Source organism: Schistocerca piceifrons, chromosome 2, assembly GCF_021461385.2.
Source record: "Schistocerca piceifrons isolate TAMUIC-IGC-003096 chromosome 2, iqSchPice1.1, whole genome shotgun sequence".
Classification (NCBI taxonomy): Eukaryota; Metazoa; Arthropoda; class Insecta; order Orthoptera; family Acrididae; genus Schistocerca; species Schistocerca piceifrons.
In genome coordinates, this window is record NC_060139.1 from 47,226,119 (window position 1) to 47,247,362 (window position 21,244).

A 21,244-nucleotide genomic window follows, 5' to 3' on the forward strand; every position below is an offset into this window, starting at 1 on the left:
ACAGAATAAAAGGCTTGCAGGATGAAAAGAAAAAACTGTCAAGGCACGACGTTCGGACTGGCTGTCAAAAAGCGTAAGGAATAGCTTTGAGATCGTGCGGCAGATCCTGACACAGACGACTGACTCCACAACTGATACTGCAGAACACGGGAATTGGCAGATACCGCAAGCCTACTAATCTTAAACGTTTTCATAAGCCAAAGAAAGGACTGAAATTTGTGCGGTACTTATTGAATCGGTCGCCTTCCGGTTGTTCCACACATATTGACTGATGAGCAACAGATAACATATTAGGAAAACTTGAGTCTCTTCGATCAAATACCAAATGCTCTGAATAACCGAACATCGTCAGTTCGGCTTTTCTGAGGTCTCTCTAAGGCTTTTGATTGTGTGAATCATGGAATTCTTCTAGATAATCTTAAGAATCGTGGTATGAGTGGAACAGTGTATAAATATTTTAATTCATATTGAACTGTAAGAGTACAGAAGGTTGAAATAAGCAATTCACATAACGTGCAAAAAAAAAACAGATTCGTCAAACTGGAGATATATCGAGACAGAGGTCCTAGAGGGTTCAGTCTCGGATCCATTATTGTTCTTAATATATAATAATGACTTGTCACTCTACATTCATTAAGATGCAAAACTAGTTCCTTTTGCAGATGATACAAGTATAGTAATAACGCCCAACAAAGAAGAATTAGCTCAGGAAATAGTAAACAATCTGTTTCAGAGAATTATTAAGCAGTTCTCGGCAAATGGACTTTTATAAAATTTTTAGAAACGAAGAATATAAAGTTATGTACGGTCAATGGCACGACACCATTAAAAAATACAGAGTATGAACAGGAGTCTGCAACTAAGGCAGTATATTCCAAATTTTTGGGAGTGTGCGTTTATGGGGGTATTGAACTGGAAAAAATACATTGACGATCTGCTGATGTTTTCGAGTTCAGCTGCTTATGCTGTTAGGGTTATTGCAAATTTTGCCGATATACAATTAAGTAAGTTAGCTTACTGTGCCTATTTTCACTCACTACTTTCGTATGACATGATATTTTGTCATAATTCATCGATAAGGAAAAAAGTATTCATTCCACAAAAACGTGTAATCAGAATGATAGCTGCAGCCCAGCCAAGATCATCTTGCAGACGTTTATTTAAGGAACTAGGGAAATTCACAGTAGCAGTGTAACCTATATATTCACTTACGAAATTTGTTATTAATAACCAGTCCCAAATCAAAAGCAATAGAAGCTTTAGCAATGTGCATAGCTGTGACACTAGAAGAAAGTCTGATCTTCACTACTTTGGGTTAAATCTAAATTTGGCACAGAAAGAGGTGCGTTATGGTGCCACAAAAGCCTTGCTCACTGCTAAACGACCTTTTGTGGCAGCGTAATCCACCTCTTGCTGTGCCAAAGCGAGATGTAACCGAAAGTGGTAAAGGTCAGCCTTTCTCCTCAACTCCTTCTACGTAATAGACGAATTTTTAAATAAAAATTAATAATCTTACAAAAAAACTTGAATCACGTCATGTAATGATCCCTGTTGTTAAAATGCATGTTCCACATCATTACTAAGTGTCGTATTCATGATCTGTGGAACAAGTACTAACCTAATCTGGTAGCGTAGCGGATTCTTATGTGTTTTATGTTAACGTTATCTATGATTCAGGTTTTTATTCTTTGACACAGAATTCATTATGTTTACTTTTCATCAATTAATGTGTAATGAAGAAAGCAGAACGTGGTGCATAGTAAGGGAGCGGTCTAGGGGTAGCGTCTTTGATTCATAATCAAAACGTCTTCGGTCCCGGGTTCCATCTTCGCCACTGCCTAAACTTTGATAAATAATCAGCATTGGCGGCCGAAGACTTCCGGCATAAGAAGTCAGCCTCATTCTGCCAACGGCCTTGTCAAAGACGGCGGAGGAGCGGATAGAGGTTCAGGGCACTCTCTTGTCCTAGGGGTGGGAAATTGCCCCTAAAGGCGGAAGAATCAGCAATGATCAACGACATGAGGATGCAGAAGGCAATGGAAACCACTGCATTAAAGACACGTAACGTGTATCCACAGGACATGTGGCCTGTAATTGAAGTGTCATGATGATCTCTCCATTGGCAAAAGATTCCGGAATAGTCCCCCATTCGGATCTCCGGGAGGGGACTGCCAAGGGGGAGATTGCCATGAGAAAAAGATTAAATAATCAACGAAAGGATAACGTTCTACGAGTCGGGGCGTGGAATGTCAGAAGCTTGAACGTGGTAGGGAAACTAGAAAATCTGAAAAGGGAAATGCAAAGGCTCAATCTAGATATAGTAGGGGTCAGTGAAGTGAAGTGGAAGGAAGACAAGGATTTCTGGTCAGATGAGTATCGGGTAATATCAACAGCAGCAGAAAATGGTATAACAGGTGTAGGATTCGTTATGAATAGGAAGGTAGGGCAGAGGGTGTGTTACTGTGAACAGTTCCGTGACCGGGTTGTTCTAATCAGAATCGACAGCAGACCAACACCGACAACGATAGTTCAGGTATACATGCCGACGTCGCAAGCTGAAGATGAACAGATAGAGAAAGTGTATGAGGATATTGAAAGGGTAATGCAGTATGTAAAGGGGGACGAAAATCTGTCATGGGCGACTGGAATGCAGTTGTAGGGGAAGAAGTAGAAGAAAAGGTTACAGGAGAATATGGGCTTGGGACAAGGAATGAAAGAGGAGAAAGACTAATTGAGTTCTGTAACAAGTTTCAGCTAGTAATAGCGAATACCCTGTTCAAGAATCACAAGAGGAGGAGGTATACTTGGAAAAGGCCGGGAGATGCGGGAAGATTTCAATTAGATTACATCATGGTCAGACAGAGATTCCGAAATCAGATACTGGATTGTAAGGCGTACCCAGGAGCAGATATAGACTCAGATTAAAATATAGTAGTGATGAAGAGTAGGCTGAAGTTCAAGACATTAGTCAGGAAGAATCAATACGCAAAGAAGTGGGATACGAAAGTACTAAGGAATGACGAGATACGTTTGAAGTTCTCTAACGCTATAGATACAGCAATAAGGAATAGCGCAGTAGGCAGTAGAGTTGAAGAGGAATGGACATCTCTAAAAACGGCCATCACAGAAGTTGGGAAGGAAAACATAGGCACGAAGAAGGTAGCTGCGAAGAAACCATGCGTAGCAGAAGAAATACTTCAGATGATTGATGAAAGGAGGAAGTACAAACATGTTCCCGGAAAATCAGGAGTACAGAAATACGCTGAGGAATGAAATAAATAGGAAGTGCAGGGAAGCTAAGACGAAATGGCTGCAGGAAAAATGTGAAGAAATCGAAAAAGATATGATTGTCGGAAGGACAGACTCAGCATACAGGAAAGTCAAAACAACCTTTGGTGACATTAAAAGCAACGGTGGTAACATTAAGAGTGCAATGGGAATTCCACTGTTAAATGCAGAGGGGAGAGCAGATAGGTGGAAAGAATACATTGAAAGCCTCTATGAGGGTGAAGATTTGTCTGATGTGATAGAAGAAGAAACAGGAGTCGATTTAGAAGAGATAGGGGATCCAGTATTAGAATCGGAATTTAAAAGAGCTTTGGAGGACGTATGGTCAAATATGGCAGAAGGGATAGATAACATTCCATCAGAATTTCTAAAATCGTTGGGGGAAGTGGCAACAAAATGACTATTCACGTTAGTGTGTAGAATATATGAGTCTGGCGATATACCATCTGACTTTCGGAAAAGCATCATCCACACAATTCCGAAGACGGCAAGAGCTGACAAGTGCGAGAATTATCGCACAATCAGCTTAACAGCTCATGCATCCAAGCTGCTCACAAGAATAATATACGCAAGAATGGGAAAGAAAATTGAGAATGCGCTAGGTGACGATCAGTTTGGCTTTAGGAAAAGTAAAGGGACGAGAGAGGCAATTCTGACGTTACGGCTAATTATGGAAGGAAGGCTAAAGAAAAATCAAGACACTTTCATAGGATTTGTCGACATGGAAAAAGCGTTCGACAATATAAAATGGTGCAAGCTGTTCGAGATTCTGAAAAAAGTAGGGGTAAGCTACAGGGAGAGACGGGTCATATACAATAAGTACAACAAAAATGATTCAGATGGCTCTGAGCACTATGGGACTTAACAGCTATGGTCATCAGTCCCCTAGAACTTAGAACTACTTAAACCTAACTAACCTAAGGACAGCACACAACACCCAGCCATCACGAGGCAGAGAAAATCCCTGACCCCGCCGGGAATCGAACCCGGGAACCCGGGCGTGGGAAGCGAGAACGCTACCGCACGACCACGAGATGCGGGCAATAAGTACAACAATCAAGAGGGAATAATAAGAGTGGACGATCAAGAACGAAGTGCTCGTATTAAGAAGGGTGTAAGACAAGGCTGTAGCATTTCGCCCCTACTCTTCAGTCTGTACATCGAGGAAGCAATGATGGAAATAAAAGAAAGGTTCAGGAGTGGAATTAAAATACAAGGTGAAAGGATATCAATGATACGATTCGCTGATGACATTGCTATCCTGAGTGAAAGTGAAGAAGAATTAAATGATCTGCTGAACGGAATGAATAGTCTAATGATTATGGTTTGAGAGTAAATCGGAGAAAGACGAAGGTAATGAGAAGTAGTAGAAATGAGAACAGTGAGAAACTTAACATCAGGATTGATGGTCACGAAGTCAATGAAGTTAAGGACTTCTGCTACCTAGGCAGTAAAATAATCAATGACGGACGGAGCAAGGAGGACATCAAAAGCAGACTCGCTATGGCAAAAAAGGCATTTCTGGCCAAGAGAAGTCTACTAATATCAAATACCGGCCTTAATTTGAGGAAGAAATTTCTGAGGATGTACGTCTGGAGTACAGCATTGTATGGTAGTGAGACATGGACTGTGGGAAAACCGGAACAGAAGAGAATCGAACCATTTGAGATGTGGTGCTATAGACGAATGTTGAAAATTAGGTGATTTGATAAGGTAAGGAATGAGGAGGTTCTAAGCAGAATCGGAGAGTAAAGGAATATGTGGAAAACACTGATAAGGAGAATGGACAGGATGATAGGACATCTGCTAAGACATGAGGGAATGACTTCCATGTTACTAGAGGGAGCTGTAGAGGGCAAAAACTGTAGAGGAAATCAGAGATTGGAATACGTCAAGCAAATAATTGAGGACGTAGGTTGCAAGTGAGATGAAGAGGTTAGCACAGGAAAGGAATTCGTGGCGGGCCGCATCAAACCAGTCAGTAGACTGATGAACAAAAAAAAAAAAAAAAAAAAGATTAATATGGGACGGTGGGTATATGGCCCATTTGATGAATCTCGGGTTTTCTCCAAAACAGCTGATGCATGCAGTGCTCGGAATAAAGTTTAGTCAGCACTCCGTCATTTACCAGAAATTGTGTGATGTAAACTTGATTTTTTTTTTGAGTATCGAAGCTGGTGAACTGCGTAATTTTCAACAAAAGTTTATTCTTTTAAAGAAGTAATATTATCATACCCGTATTAACATTCAAGGAGTCTAATTTAAATTATATCGTAATAATGAAATTTCGCTCAGAGCCCGGTTTCAGTTCCGCCATGTTTTAATGTGCAGTGTCAGTCGGGTAGTGCTGGGCATATAAGTGATGTTTTCTTAGGGCACGATGACAAGGTTGATGGATAAACCCGCCGGTGAGGTTTAAAGGAGCACGGAACGAGCGGCTTCAGGTGTTTTGGAAGGCGAAATGACCGAGAGGGCCGGCGCCGATCGTTTTAATGTTTCCAGAACTACACTGCAATAAAGATAGTGTATCAACAGATATCCACGACACCTCAAATGGTGTTTTTAAATCCATCATTTCATGAAAATTACGAAGAAATGCTTGAAGCAAACGACAGATTTAGATTCCACGTTGATGGCATTAAAACGATTCAGTTCCAGAATTTGAACTATGGTTTGACAAAGAACTTAAGACTGTCTCAGAGATTGGCAGAGATTGGCAGGTTAACATTTCTAGGAAAACTTCATAAAGAAACACGCACAACTGCCTTACAGAAAACGTCAGCGCTCAAGCTTAATGCATTGCGTCAGGTTCAGTCGCCCACAAGTTGAAAAAATTTTAACCATTTGTGTTTTCCTTGTCTTGTGCTTTTGATATATAAACCTATTAATTCTTTGTGAGGCTTGAAACAACATTTCTATTTAAAAAACCATGTTCTGTTGCGTGACCCTTACTATTGGACACATGTCTTGACGTTTCGAATTGTAAGATTTAGAAAATCTTTTCTTGCTGTGTGTCATTTTGGTTAGGAATATACTTTTCACCATTTATGCCAGAACATATGTTCAAGTAAATGTTTCACGCGGCTATAAAGTATTTCAAAAAAAGACAAAAGTTTTATACCACTTTTGCATTCACTGGTCCACACTAAGTGCCGTTTCCCTCATCTGTGTTATTCGTAACATTTTGCCCTCCGAATACCGGCTAGCACAAATTCTGAAGCCGCACGTGTTCGTGTCAGGCGATCTGTCACTGTTTCCACCTTCAGCTGTTTTGGGGGGATAAATGCGAGAGAAACACGCCGCATGCGGTGAGTACGCCAACGCAGTTCCGCCATTGTAAACGCAGACAAACACTTAACGGCGCATTTCGGCGCTGACTACCAAGACGTCGAAAGTTTGTAAACAGATTTGTTGCGTTAGCATTTTTTGCTGCAGTTTCAAAGATATGATGCGTTGTTGAATACGTAGAACCCATCGACGCCCGTCGTTGAATCAAATATGATTTTTTAACCTTGGAGTTCTTTGACGCAGTTTATCATCTGTTTCAGAAGTCTTATGCAACAGCTGTCAGCAACAGCAAATACGACAGACAGCACAATCTCAAAAGAAAGAGAGCGCTGGATAGAATGTATATGACGCTATTTACACCTTTGATTGAAGAATTTAAAGAGAACATACCTCTTGAGGAAGAAATACTGTTAAAGTAAATCTTGTGTTATGTCGAGATGACCTCTTGCCGAATGATAATTACGACAGCGAAATCATCACATGCGAAGAGTACATGTACAAGGCGAAACTTTCTGTTCATAGTGTAACGGAGGTCTTCAGCGTAAGATTTCTGCGTCTGTTCTACAGTCGAGCGTTCTCTGGTCCCCATACTCAGTTCTGTAGGGCTGTCACCAGTGAAGCTGGAAACCTTTCCAAGCGACGTCGAAAACTGGCCACTTTTCTGAGAGGTGTTAAAATTCTCCATGAAAGATAACTCCCCACGCCTTTCAGTTGTTGACAAACTCGCGTTTCTCAGAGCATATCTTGGAGGTGAAGCCAAATTGCTTATTAAAGGTATTTTCGAGACAGCGTCATCCTACAAAGACACGAAAAGAATCTTCAACGAGTGCAGCGATCGGAAACGGATAGTCCCAGTTCACCTTAACTACCTCCATCGTTCAGATCATCTCGCCACAAATCCTGAATTCTTATACTGCAAGTCAGGTCCTTCAGTCACTGGAAGAAAATGTTAATACTTGCGAGCGGCAGAAGATGATTCACATACATCGTAAACAAAAAAGCGTTATGAAGTTGAAGGTCTTTTTTGCACGAATAAGTTCGTGCGGCACTTACTGTACAGTAGATCGGTGGGGAATCCAGTTCCAAAATAGATTTAACCCCTGCTGCAGCTGCATTTCATTTTCATTCAAAACCAACACGTTCAGAGCAAATCCTGGAGAAAAGCAAAGGCGTATTGTGTGTCTTGTGAGCAACGAAATCACTGGTTCAGGTTCGTAAAATTGCGACAAAGTCTGATGAACGTGTCACTATATTATATTCGAATAACTGTTGTTTCTTGTGGCTCAGTGAAGCTAACAACCTGCGAAGAAGAGAAGCGTCTTTCGTTCATACTGAAAGAAGAGCCACCACAAATTCGATTGCAATAACCATGAAACCTCTTTTTCTCAAGTAGCTCCTACAAATAGTGGGAGAAAATAGTTTCGCCAGAAGCTTACTGGTAAGCGACGTGAAACTGATGTGTACTTATCCAGCACATTTGTCAATTGCTATCGAGTTCCGTGGGCGCATGGAGTTTTACAGAAGTAAACTGTGTGACTGGATCCACGTAGACCTCGAAATATGCGGAAAAAGAATAGCTACATATTCGTGGCAAGCAATAATATAAACGTCACTGCAACGCGACTCACTTGCAGCAGTTAAATTTTTCATTTTTTAATTGTATTGAAGTCATAAAATCGAACAAACTCACTCCTGAGAGAAAGCACTCTTATATGCAGATAACATACTTCTATTACGTTAGTAAGAAACTCACAGAATCATTTATAAATGAGACAATGCATAAAACTGTATTTGAACTCTGTAACTCCACGTCTCTGACCACTTCACCAAACTGGCATACAACTGTTAACAACAGTGTCTTCCGTCTCAGGATCTCCTAAAAGCTTTTATAGCTGATGTCCCATTAACTGACAGTTAATTATAACAAATCGTACGACGAGTGGCGTGTCTGTGATAAATCTTCAGTGCACCGTTGCCTTGATACTGCACGCTGTCATAATACACAAGTTTTAATACGAAAACAACGAAATACGATGAAATCCAATGCTATCAAATTTCCTGGTCGCATAGAGTTTTATGGAAAACAAGTCATCTTGACGCCACTTCAGAGTAAGCTTCGAGTGACACTAGCTTCTCACCACAATTATGTCCGCCCCGGTAGCTGAGTGGTCAGCGTGACAGACTGTCAATCCTAAGGACCCGGGTTCGATTCCCGGCTGGGTCGGAGATTTTCTCCGCTCAGGGACTGAGTGTTGTGTCGCAGGTCGCCGAAGTGGCGTCAAATCGAAAGACCTGCACCAGGCGAACGGTCTACCCGCCGGGAGGCCCTAGCCACACGACATTTCCATTTTTACCACAATTATCATTTTGGTCAACAATACTCACAACATCTTCAAGTTTCGCATTTCAAACTGCACATGTGCGAATAGTAGGAGCTACAGGTTTGAGAAAGGCCACTTTCTATGTTTTGGTACGGACAGTGAATTCACGTTCATCAAGAAATTTTTAATCGACAATCTGAAATTTAAACTATTACTACTCAGTCACTGGTAGTCCACGCCTTCGGAACTTCTTGTGCCGCATGAGATAACGCCGCATTCTTAAGGTAAACCTGAGAAGCATGCGTAGCAGTCACCAAAGCTCACTTTTCCCTTCGAAAGCACACATGCTTCACACAACATCCATCAGTCTCTCAAGAGTGGGATATTACAAATAGCTCTTTCTAGATACAGATGGAATCTTCCATTCGAGATACTCATATACGCAGACCAGTACTGGAAATTCTTTAAGCACGCTGAGCCAGTATTATTTCCCACCCATCTGTATTATTATCTTCGAAGATTGATTAGATACTTAGTGGTAAGCGCTCAAGAATATACACTCCAGGGTAGCGGAGAGCGCTAACGCGCTGCTTCCTGGACTGAAGTGGGCGCGCTGGCCCCACATCGAATCCGCCTGGCGGACTAACGACGAGGGCCAGTGAGCTAGCCAGCCTGAATGTGGTTTTTAGGCGGTTTTCCACATCCCGCTAGGTGAATAGCGGGCTGTTCCCCATGTTCCGCCTCAGTTACACGACTCACAGACATTTGAAAAAGCTCACGCTATTCCATGGCTTACACTAGATGCAGACAGCTGGGGTACACCGATGCCGTCTTGGGGGTACGGGGTGGCAACAGTAAGGGCATCCGGCCACCCTTTAAAATTAACTGCCACATCTGTTTAACCATAACAGCAGACCCCGCCAGTGCCGGCCGGAGTGGCCGAGCAGTTCTAGGCGTTTCAGTCCGGACCGCGCTGCTGCTACTGTCGCAGGTTCGAATCCTGCCTCGGGCATGGATGTGTGTGATGTCCTTAGGTTAGTTAGGTTTAAGTAGTTCTAAGTCTAGGGGACTGATGACCTCCGATGTTAAGTCCCATAGTGCTTAGAGCCATTTGAACCATTTGAAAGGTTTAGGATGAGTGCAAAACCTCTATGATAAAAAAATACTTATTTTTAAATGCCACAATTCAACAGTAATTAAACCATCAATGCTATATGCCAGCGAAACCTTGGTACTAAACAGAAAAAGTGATGTAGAAAATGTAAAGAAAGAAGAAAGAAAAAAATTAGGAAAATTTTGGGACCAAAATGGGCCGAGGATGGACATAGACTACAGAAAACGTCCAAAATTGAAGAATATTCTAACATAGTGATAGACATGAGGAAAAGACGCCTCAAATTCTATGGCCACATAATGAAGCTTCCTGAACAGAACAAGAAAAAGAATAGGAAATACGTAGATTCACTCGATAATGGAGGAGAATGGGTTCAAAATGTTAAAAAAGTCTTGGAATTAGCTAAAATCCTCAAAGAAGAAATAGGTGTAAGGAACAGTTTTAGAATAAAAGTAGAAAAATGGGAGGTTAAGCCAGAGACAAAACACCGAAGAACCGGAACAAAATGGAGCGAAGAAAGAAGAGCTAAATTCTCGCCAACAATGAAAAACTTGTGGGCAAATGAAAAGAACCAGAAGAACGGAAAATGAACCATCTTTACTTAGCGTCTTCCACTCTGGGACCTTTGCGACTAATGATAATAATAATAATAATAATAATAATAATAACAATAAAGCTAGAAAGCCAACAATCATTCAGAATGTGAAAATGTATGTCACAATCAACTGTTACAAGTTTCATCTCGATCACAACAATGTTTTTGTCAAAATCGGCGTTTTTACGAAAATCTGGAAGCGCTAAATATTAGGCTCAGAGAAATGAAAATTCGTATGGTGCATCATTTTTGTATAAAAATATTAATTATGTGGCCTCATTAAGATACCTTTAATAGTTTTCCAGTAAGTTACTGAAAACTAAATTGGGAACAAAAACGTCCCTGTTCGTAATAGATTAAGTATTAGTTATATTAATGACAGAAAGTTTTGATTACAGCAGCTGATGAAACCAATTAAATAACTGAGCTATAACAAGTTTTAAGACTTTGATGCAAACATCAATCAATACAAGGTCTCTTAAAGATGTAGTTCAGAGGTCAAGTTCTACTGTTGACTCCGTCTAAAAATTCTAGTTTAAATGTAGGCGAGTTAAAAAATTTTATGTCATTAACGCCAACTTAATTCCATTCATAGAAAAATTACGAAGATTGTAAAGTTATATATAACAGTGTTATAAAATGTGTCCGAGAAAGCGCCATTTAGATGCTTCTACCTGACCATAGAGCGGATGACGGCAGGTGTTCCCTTCGGCCGTCCGCTGCCTCCATACACAAATTCTGCCAGAGAGACACTATAGGCACTTCATTACGCTCCCAGCTATCAATCGGTCCGCGTCAGTCAAACGTCGGCTTAAGTGCTGCCTCGTGTGACGTCCAGCCAGGCTGGTACTAAAAGTGTTCTCACCAATAATAGAAAGTGAACTCGCGAGGACTGTACGCCGTCCTGGATCGTTTACATTTTTGAAAAGACTTCACTTCGCACCGTGCTATCCCTGTGTCCGCGTCGCTCAATCGCCTGTTTACGAGCTGCCTCGGATGACGTCACAGCTGTGCTGCTGCTAAACGCCTGTTTTTGGCACAAATAGGAAGCGAGCTCGCGAGGACCGTACGCCGTTCTGGTTGGCTTAGATTTGTGACTGTTTGTGTGCCACCAGTGGATATAATAAAATGGCGTTGCAAGTGGTGAGATTATTTTCCACTTCTGTGGCGAGCAATTGGTTTTGATTATTAAAAGTCAGGGCGAAAGACCATTTAATGGGAACTTACCATAGAGGTCACCATAGTGTTGTTTATGATAGAGACACCATTATTATTATTATTGAAATGATAATTAAATGGACGCCCTAGCTGCAAACAGGCGGTGATATACTTCATTGGGGACATGTTGAAAATGTGTACCCCGACCGGGACTCGAACCCGGGAAATCCTGCTTTCATGAGAGACGCTCTATTCATCTGAGGCACCGTGGGCACAGAGGATAGTGCGACTGCAGGGACTTATCCCTTGCACGCTCCCCGTGAGACCCACATTCCCGACATGTCCACAGCACTACATTCGTAAAGTGCCTAATAGATGTTGGCCCATCATACTCATTACTCGTGGCAGATTAATCTATCAAGTCCCGTAAAAGTTCGGGCATAGCGTGTGCGTTCGCACAAAAGGTCAATGGCCAGGGAGCCATATTTTAACTATATATGACAGTAGTAGTTGGCGATCGGTCATAGATCGACTCACAGACAGTGTAGGGTGTGTGTGTGGCTGGTTTGCGTGCTGTGTACAGTACGGTTTCCCTGCGGTTGCCTGTTTCTCGGCGGGTCGAGCATCTTGGGTTACCAGTAGTAGCTGTGTTGCAGGGGCTCGCCAGTACTGTCGTGTTAGCGTGCTATGGACCATAGATGTTTAGTTCCTAGCCAGTAGTGTCTTTGGTCTGTTATGCTTCCATCTATAGTTGTGGTCGTAGTTACCCAGAGAAAGGATAAACGGGTTGCGCGAGTGTCTCGTGTTATTGTACAGTCGTATGGAGAGTTTTTGGGATACCTGCAAGATGGTATCTAGCCGATATTCCCGGTGAAGGTCCGCGATGCGTGTGTAGCGCGGAGCGTTGCTTTTGATTCTGAGTACTTTGTTCTGTATGAGCTGCAGACGGCGCAGGCGTGTGGGAGCAGCGTATCCCCAGACATGGGCTGCGTACGTCATCAGGGGTCGAATAAGTGCCATGTACATGGACCTAGACACCCTCCTATTCAGTGCGCTACGCCTGTTAAGCATAGGGTAGAGTTGTTTGAGCCTCGCGTTTGCTTTGATGGTCAAGTGTTGAATGTGGTCCTCCCAGAGTAGTTTCCGGTCCAGCCAGACACCGAGGTATTTGACCTTCTCGCGGAAACGTATTGGGCGTGCGTGTAGTGTTATTGGGTTGCAGTGGTGATGTTTGCGCAGTTGCTTCGGTCTTCTAGTGATCAGAACGGCTTCGCACTTGTCGACGTTTACTCTAACACGCCATTTCACCAGCCAAGGCTCTGCCGCTCTGAGTGCAGTCTGTAGTCGTGAGTTAATGTTAGACGGCTTCCAGTCTTGCGCAAGGATGGCGGTGTCATCCGCGTAGATTGCCACCGTCGTGTTGTGTGTAGCTGGGAGGTCGTTAATGTAGAGTTCAAACAGTAAGGGCCCTAGGATGCTTCCTTGGGGTACTCCTGCCTGGATACCATGTTTTGTCGATTGTTTGCCCTGCGCGTCGGTGTTGAAACTTGAAAGGTGGCTACACTGAGCCACAGCGCCAGAGATTGCGCCAAAGAGTTTTATTCAGCCGCCTCCACTGGCAGTTCTTGTCGAGAAGTCGTGGTGGAGAGTGCTTGTCGAGATGTGGCAGTAGTCAGTGCTTGTTGAGAAGTAGTAGTAGTGAGTCGTTGTTGAGATGTCGTCGTAGTGAGTGGTTGTGCAGATCTTGCTGAGAGGATATTGATAGCTGTACTATTTGAGGCCATGTTTTATGCAGTTGTTTGATGGGCTAGACAGCAGATGTTGTTCGAATGGAGATATTGTAATGATCAGAGTGCTTTTCGTCAATATGTATGAAGGTAAAAAAATTCCCTTTTCTTTTTATTATTTCAATGTCTTAAATAATGCGTCATTACAGGTTCAGTCAACAAAGCATCTGGCTTGTGTTCTTGTATTAGAGTGTAATCCTGGTTTTCTTGAGGAATACTTCAGGAATAGAGTCATTGCTTCGGAATATCCCAAATTTACTGGTGCAGGCATGGATTGGCCTCCATATTTGCCGGATTTGACTCCCTGTGACTTTTTTTCTCTTTTTTTTGTTTTTTTTGTTTTTTTTAGCTACTAAAAATTAGCAAGAAAACCAGAATTACACTCTAATACAAGAACACAAGCCAGATGCTTTGTTGACTGAACCTGTAATGACGCATTATTTAAGACATTGAAATAATAAAAAGAAAAGGGAATTTTTTTACCTTCATACATATTGACGAAAAGCACTCTGATCATTACAATATCTCCATTCGAACAACATCTGCTGTCTAGCCCATCAAACAACTGCATAAAACATGGCCTCAAATAGTACAGCTATCAATATCCTCTCAGCAAGATCTGCACAACCACTCACTACGACGACATCTCAACAACGACTCACTACTACTACTTCTCAACAAGCACTGACTACTGCCACATCTCGACAAGCACTCTCCACCACGACTTCTCGACAAGAACTGCCAGTGGAGGCGGCTGAATAAAACTCTTTGGCGCAATCTCTGGCGCTGTGGCTCAGTGTAGCCACCTTTCAAACTCCTGTCCGTGAAATATGAGTGTATGAGATGTACGAGCCCGTCGGGGAAACTAACACGCCACACGTTCCAATCGCCGAATAACAACACTGAGGTGGCCAATGGCGTGATTCCTTCTTGCACAAAAAAAACCTCGCCGAGAAAGTGCTTCACGACAAAACGCCGATGACTTTCCGATACGCCGCTCTTTCTCCAAAAAACAGCTGCTGCTCCGTCTTTGTGACATCACAAACATTTTTACCAAATGCGAGTTTTTGCGCCCAGCAACTAGCATCAGAGCGGATCTGCTAGACGTGTTTCTTTAGGAAAGTGTAGGATTGTTATCTGCTAAAGGCACTCGTTAGAACTTGGGAAAGCGCCGCCCTCCAGCTGATACAGTTCCTTCCCTGGCCTCTGTTCGGCTGCAGGGCTGGGGGCAGCTGACAAACACAGAAAAGCTCCAACCATCTGGAGCTCACCTGGCAAGACGACTTTCACATTGATCACACCTGAGGTTCTCTGCCTGCGCGGATGCCAGAAGCAGCTTCCTTTGTTGTGTCTGATACTGTCGTGCCTGTTACAGATACAGATTTCTGCCCTGTTCCCATGCACTATCAAAAACTAAGAAGAAAAAAAGTCCCTCTCCTGGTTAAATGTAGTTAAGCTTTGACATTAGTTAGAAGTCAGGATGTACAGCCACTACAGTCCAATTCACTTTAATAAAAATTATTGTCTTACTCTGCACCCTCATTATCTTCTAAATGTAGTGTTACTCTCATATTAAACGAAAAGGACGTGCCATATGAACACACTAATTTGTTCAATGTAAGCTTTTCCGAAATTGTAATATTTTCAGAAAATTGTAGTGAGATATTTTTCAGTTTTCAGAAAAGAAAAAAGTGACTAGGTTCAGATAAGGCTAATAGAGGGCTGTAGAACAACAGGAATGCCTTTTGAGGCAAAAAAAAAAAATGCCGTGGTGGAAGGGGCTCTGTGACGTGAGGCGTTGTCATGCTGAAGCATCCTGCTGTCTGCAATGTTTGGTCTCTGTCGATTCACCCTTTCCCTGAGCCTTTCAAGGACACCTTTGTAAAACACTGCGTTTGCCCTGGAGGAAATGTCTCTGAAGAGCATGCATACGTTTTGAAGTTGAAGGGTTCCCTGAGCGAGGTTCATCTTCAACGTTTTCTCTGCCTTCCAAAAATGGTTTGTGCCAGCGAAAAACTTGTACTCTTGACAGGGGATTGTTGCCCGGAGGCCTGTTTCAACTTTTGAAAGGTAATAGTAGCCGATTCCCCAAGATTAAAACAAAATATGACGGCGTAACGTTGCTCCAGATTCCACTGTTCCATTTTTGTAACGCACAACAACAACACAACTTCGCTTATGGCGCTCTCAAATATCACGTGGTGGCTGTACAGAGCTGAAACTCGGACTGAGCATCTCGAATGGATGAACACACCGATCTACACAGGTACAACAGAAAAGCCATGTCAGATCGCTCGCAGTGTTTTCAGTCTCATTACTTTTCTCACACATCACGTAAATTTGTTGAGTTTTTTAAAAAAAATATATTTTCCACGCTTTGCACTTTGACATTTAATTTTCGGAAGGGTTGCGTCAGACATGAAATCATGTAAACAACTTATTTTTGTCACAAAAAGTTTTTATTGCACAATAAATAGTTACAAAAATTAAACTAAAGTAAATACTAATGATTCACCATAGTACTAAGTCTTCACATTAGAAGAACGTTGACTAAAATAACTAAAAAATCATAATAAAGTTACCGAGTTGCGTTTTTGAACAGGATGGGCCTGAATCATCGTAGTAGTTTACGCTTTAGTTAAAAATTTATCGGGCTGTTCAGTACTACTTGACACAATTGTCATGGGCCTAGCCCTCACAGATGCTACATTGAGTCCAGTGTTCATTGCTTATACCAAACTGTTCCTGCTCATCACTCAGTCTTCTCGGAAAAATGCTTATTATTCCTAAAACATGTTTCATTGCCACCTCTGTGTTTTCTTATAATCCAAAGAGTATCACTTAATGTACTTCTTGGTTCTTTGGGCACCTTCGCGTTACTTTATCTCATTTATATCATGACTTCTGCATAATTGCCTTTTAGAAGAAAAAACAGGGAAAGTACAAGTAGGACTGGCTGTAAACTTTCCATACAAATCTAATTATGTATGTAGATAATAATTGTAATTTCATGTAGCTCGGTGGACTGATGCAAGTCTTTCTATTGGACGCCACTTCAGCAACTTGTGAATCCCTAACCTATACCAGTAACGCAGCTGCGGAAAGGCGACGTACAGTTTACCACAGTATCGAAACCATATCTTGTTATTGGCGATTCCTCGCATTGTTGAGTGGTGAAGGCTAGGTTAATACGAAGACTGAAAAGTCCATGGCCCGACTGAAGTTGGATACTGTGACCTCTCGGTTTCCATGCACGTGCTCTTTTTGCTAGATCACCAGGCCCAACGAGTGTGTATGAGTAGACAGTTCAGCTATACGGTTTGATGAGTGAGTTTGCATCAAAATATGTGATATATGTGGCTGTTTCTTTTGATTTTATTGACTTGCTAGCTCCAATTTTTCACACCACTCTGGAATCAGAAAAATTAGTATGTGACATAAATTTCTAGTTTATTCCTCCACTCATTACTGGGGAAGAGTCTTAGCAGTGGGGCAGACAGAAAGACAAGAAACGGATCACTTAAGGCTTTCATTTTTACGTATTTAGATACTGAACCCTAAAAAAAAATTAAGTTTTATGGTACCCATTTTGTCCAGTACCCAAAATTGCTTTTCTGTTATAACCTAAATGAAGCACTGTGATACCTTAACACTATCATTGTTGTTAACTTAATAGTTGGGCTAGATGATATCACAGTCCACAATATATGGTGAATCAAAAATTACTTTACAGTTTTGGAATGACACAGTAATTTATTGAGATAACTTACAGAATCGGTAAATATGTCATTTTGTAGAAAACAACCACAGTTTCACTTAACCCTGTAGGTGTCATTTTGGTTGAGTGTGACAACCATTTGTGATGCAGCAAATATCTCACTGGTAATTAGTATCTTTCCACACTAGTTGCTGCAAGTTAGACCTTGGTGTAATGGCATTGCAGACTCGATTTTTTAAGTCGGCTAAATTGTTCTGTGGGGGGAGGGGGAACTTAATCACGATCTATAATGAAACCCTACAGAAATATATCCAGTGGTGAGAAGCCGAAGGGAGGGGGGGGGGGGGGGCGGTGGGCGGTAGAGGTCCAAGATCTACCCGCAGCGATTGACGAGGGAACTTCGAACTTCCGTGAGGCAATGAGGTGGTGCACTATCTTGTTTGTATTAAACCATCCGATCTCGGTCATCTTCTTCATCGATCTGTTGCAAAGTTCGTTTCACGAAACCAAAACACACAGCAAACATACTCTGCACCAGTGAATGTTGCCGTTTTAACAGTTCACTACGCTGGTGAACCTAGTGCCGCAATGAGATACTGATGCACTGCGTGAACCAAACTTGGAATTGTTTGCCAAAAAATGACATTTACTGGTTCTGTAAATAATCTCAATAAATTTCTGTATCGTTCTAAAGTTGCAAAAGGCTGTTTCGACTCGACCTGTAAATCGAATTGTTGTTGTACTGTAAATTCCGTCTGTGCAGCGAAAACTCACTAGAAACAGATAACATGTTGCCGCTCAGAAAGGCACCGTTGTTTGGATTCAAAATTGCGTGAGAGGTCTTGTTCCTCCAGAGATCACAATGCAGGGCGCTGTAGGTCCTTACACTAAGCTGAAGTATAGAAGCAGCTCTTGTCAGATACACTGAAGAGCCACGGAAACTGGTACACCTGACTAATATCGCGTAGGGCACCCGCGAGCACGCAGAACGGCCGCAAGACTCATTAGTGAAGTAGTGCAGGAGGGAACTGACACCATGAATCCTGCAGGGCTGTCCATAAATCCGTAACAGTACGAGCGAGTGGAGATCTCTTCTGAACAGCACGTGTAAGATATCCCATGTATGCTAAATAACGTTAATGTCTGGGGAACCTAGTGGCCAGCGGAAGAGTTTAAACTCAGAAGAGTGTTTCTGGAGCCCCTCTGTAGAATTCTGAACACTTGGGGTGTCGCATCGTCCTGCTGCAATTGCCCAAGTCCGTCAGAATGCACAATGGACATGAATGCATACAGGTTGTAAGGGGTCCGTAGGCCCTTACTATAAGTTTTGCGACAGCACAGGTCGACAGGACAAACAATCGATAGTGTGTGTCGGGTTGCGAGAGCGAGAGCGAGTGTTGAGTCAGTGGTGTGGTACGCGCTGCGGGCCGAGCCGGGTAGAGGTCTGTTGCTGGAATGCAAGACCGTACCGACAAAGGGAGTGGCCATCGCCGTGGTTTAACCCCTTTGTGTTAGAAATATACGGGAAAGTGAAAAGTATAATTACTAGTGTGATTCAGTGATATTTTTGTGCCGATATTAGTAATTACGCGTCTACCGCGCCGGCATTATTTGGATTGCAGTGTTGGATTATAGTGTTGGATTACAATGAGTGAAATTGCGTGTGACGATAATGATTAACGAAAGGGCCTGCGCTAAGATTAGTCGTTATTAATTCTGTACGACGAAGGCAGTGGCTGTCTCCTTACTTTTGTGTTTTGGTGATGAATATAGGTCGTTGATTAATGAAGCTGTGTTATTGTTCTTCTTGCCACCAGACATTTTATTATTACAGCATTCGAGAAGGACAAAATGGAATGTAACAACTCCGTAGCAGTCCAATCCGATTGCCAGCCCCATTAGGTACACGGTCACCTTAATTATTATCTATTTGGGCTGCTATCAGATCCCGATCGAGCGGGATAAGTCAGTAGATTAAACCGGAGTGTTACAAGGTGATCAGCCAGGATGCTTACGTACGTGTCACCTATCAGAGTCGTATCTAGACCTATCAAGAGTCCCATATCACTCCAACTACACACGCCCCATACCTTTACAGAGCCTCCACCTGCTTAAACAGCCTCCTGCTGACATGCAGGATCCATGGATTCATGAGGTTGTCTCAATACTCGTACACATACGTCCGCTCGATAGAATTTGAAACGAGACTCGTCTGACCAGGCAGCATGTTTCCAGTCATCAACATTGTAATGTTGACGGGCCCAGGCGATGCGTAAAGCTTTGTGTTGTGCACTCATCAAGGGTACACGAGTGGGCCTTCAGCTCCTAAAGCCCATATCGACGTTTCGTTGAATGGTTCGCACGCTGACACTTGTCGATGGCCCAGCATCGAAATCTGCGGCAATCTGTGCAAAGATTGCACTTCGGTCACGTTGAACGATTATCTTCAGTCGTCATTGGTTCCTTTCTTGTAGTATCCTCTTCCGGGCGTAGCGATGTCCGAGAGCTCATGTTTTCCCGTATTCCTGATATTCACGGTACATTCGTAAAATGGTCATACCGGAAAATCCCCACTTCATCGCTACCTCGGAGATGCTTGTCGCATCACTCGTGCGGTAACTACAACACCACGTGCAGACTAACTTGATATCCTGCCATTGTAGCAGCTTGTAACCGATATAACAACTGCTCCAGAAACTACACTGATGCTCATAAATTAAGGATAATGCTGATACATGGTGAAACAACGCTTTGGTGGGCTGTTTGCGGGTTTAAATCACCTCGGGGTATGACCATGCGGTCGTCGCACGGTGACGCTGGCAGCAGTCAACATATGCAGTGGTGTATTGGCGCATGTCAAAGTATTTTGCAGCGAGTAAGTGTGCAGACTTTTTCAGACGTGCTAATGGTGACTGTGTGTTGAAAATGGCTCAAAGAAGAAATATTGATGACGTTATGACGGGTAGAATATTAGGGCGACTGGAGGCTGGTCAAACACAGCAGGTCGTAGCATGGGCCCTCCGTGTGCCACAAAGTGTGATCTCACGATTATGGCAACGATTCCAGCAGACAGGAAACGTGTCCAGGTGTTACAGTGAGGTATGTCCACAATGTACACCACAAGAAGACCGATATCTCACCATCAGTGCCCGCAGACGGCCACGGAGTACAGCAGGTAGCCTTGTTGGGGACCTTACCGCAGCCACTGGAACAGTTGTCTCCAGACACACAGTCTACCAACGACTGAACAGACATGGTTTATTCGCCCAGAGAGCTGTAAGGTGCATTCCACTGACCCCTGATCACAGGAGAGCCCGTAAAGCCTGGTGTCAAGAACACAGTACATGGTCATTGGAACAGTGGTCCCAGGTTATGTTCACAGACGAATGCAGGTATAGTCTGAACAGTGATTCTCGCCGGGGTTTCATCTTGCGTGAACCAGGAACCAGATACTAACCCCTTAATGTCCTTGAAAGGGACCTGTATGGAGGTCGTGGTCTGATGGTGTGAGGTGGGATTATGATTGGTGCACGTACACCCCTGCATGTCTCTGACAGGGAAACTGTAACAGGTCAGGTGTATCAGGACCTCATTTTGCACCAATATGTCCGCCTTTTCATGAGTGCAGTGGATCCCACCTTCCTCCTCCGAGCTGCCACCGCGGAGGAGTACCTTAAAACAGAAGATGTCAGGCGAATGGTGTGACCTGCCTGTTCTCCAGACCTAAACCCCATCGAGCACGTCTGGGATGCTCTCGGTCGACGTATCACTGCACGTCTTCAAACCCCTACGACACTTCAGGAGCTCCGACAGGCACTGGTGCAAGAATGGGATGCTGTACCCCAGCAGCTGCTCGACCACCTGATCCAGAGTATGCCAACCCATTGGTCGGCCTGTGTACGTGCGCATGCTGATCAAATGGTTCAAATGGATCTGAACACTATGGGACTTAACTTCTTAGGTCATCAGTCGCCT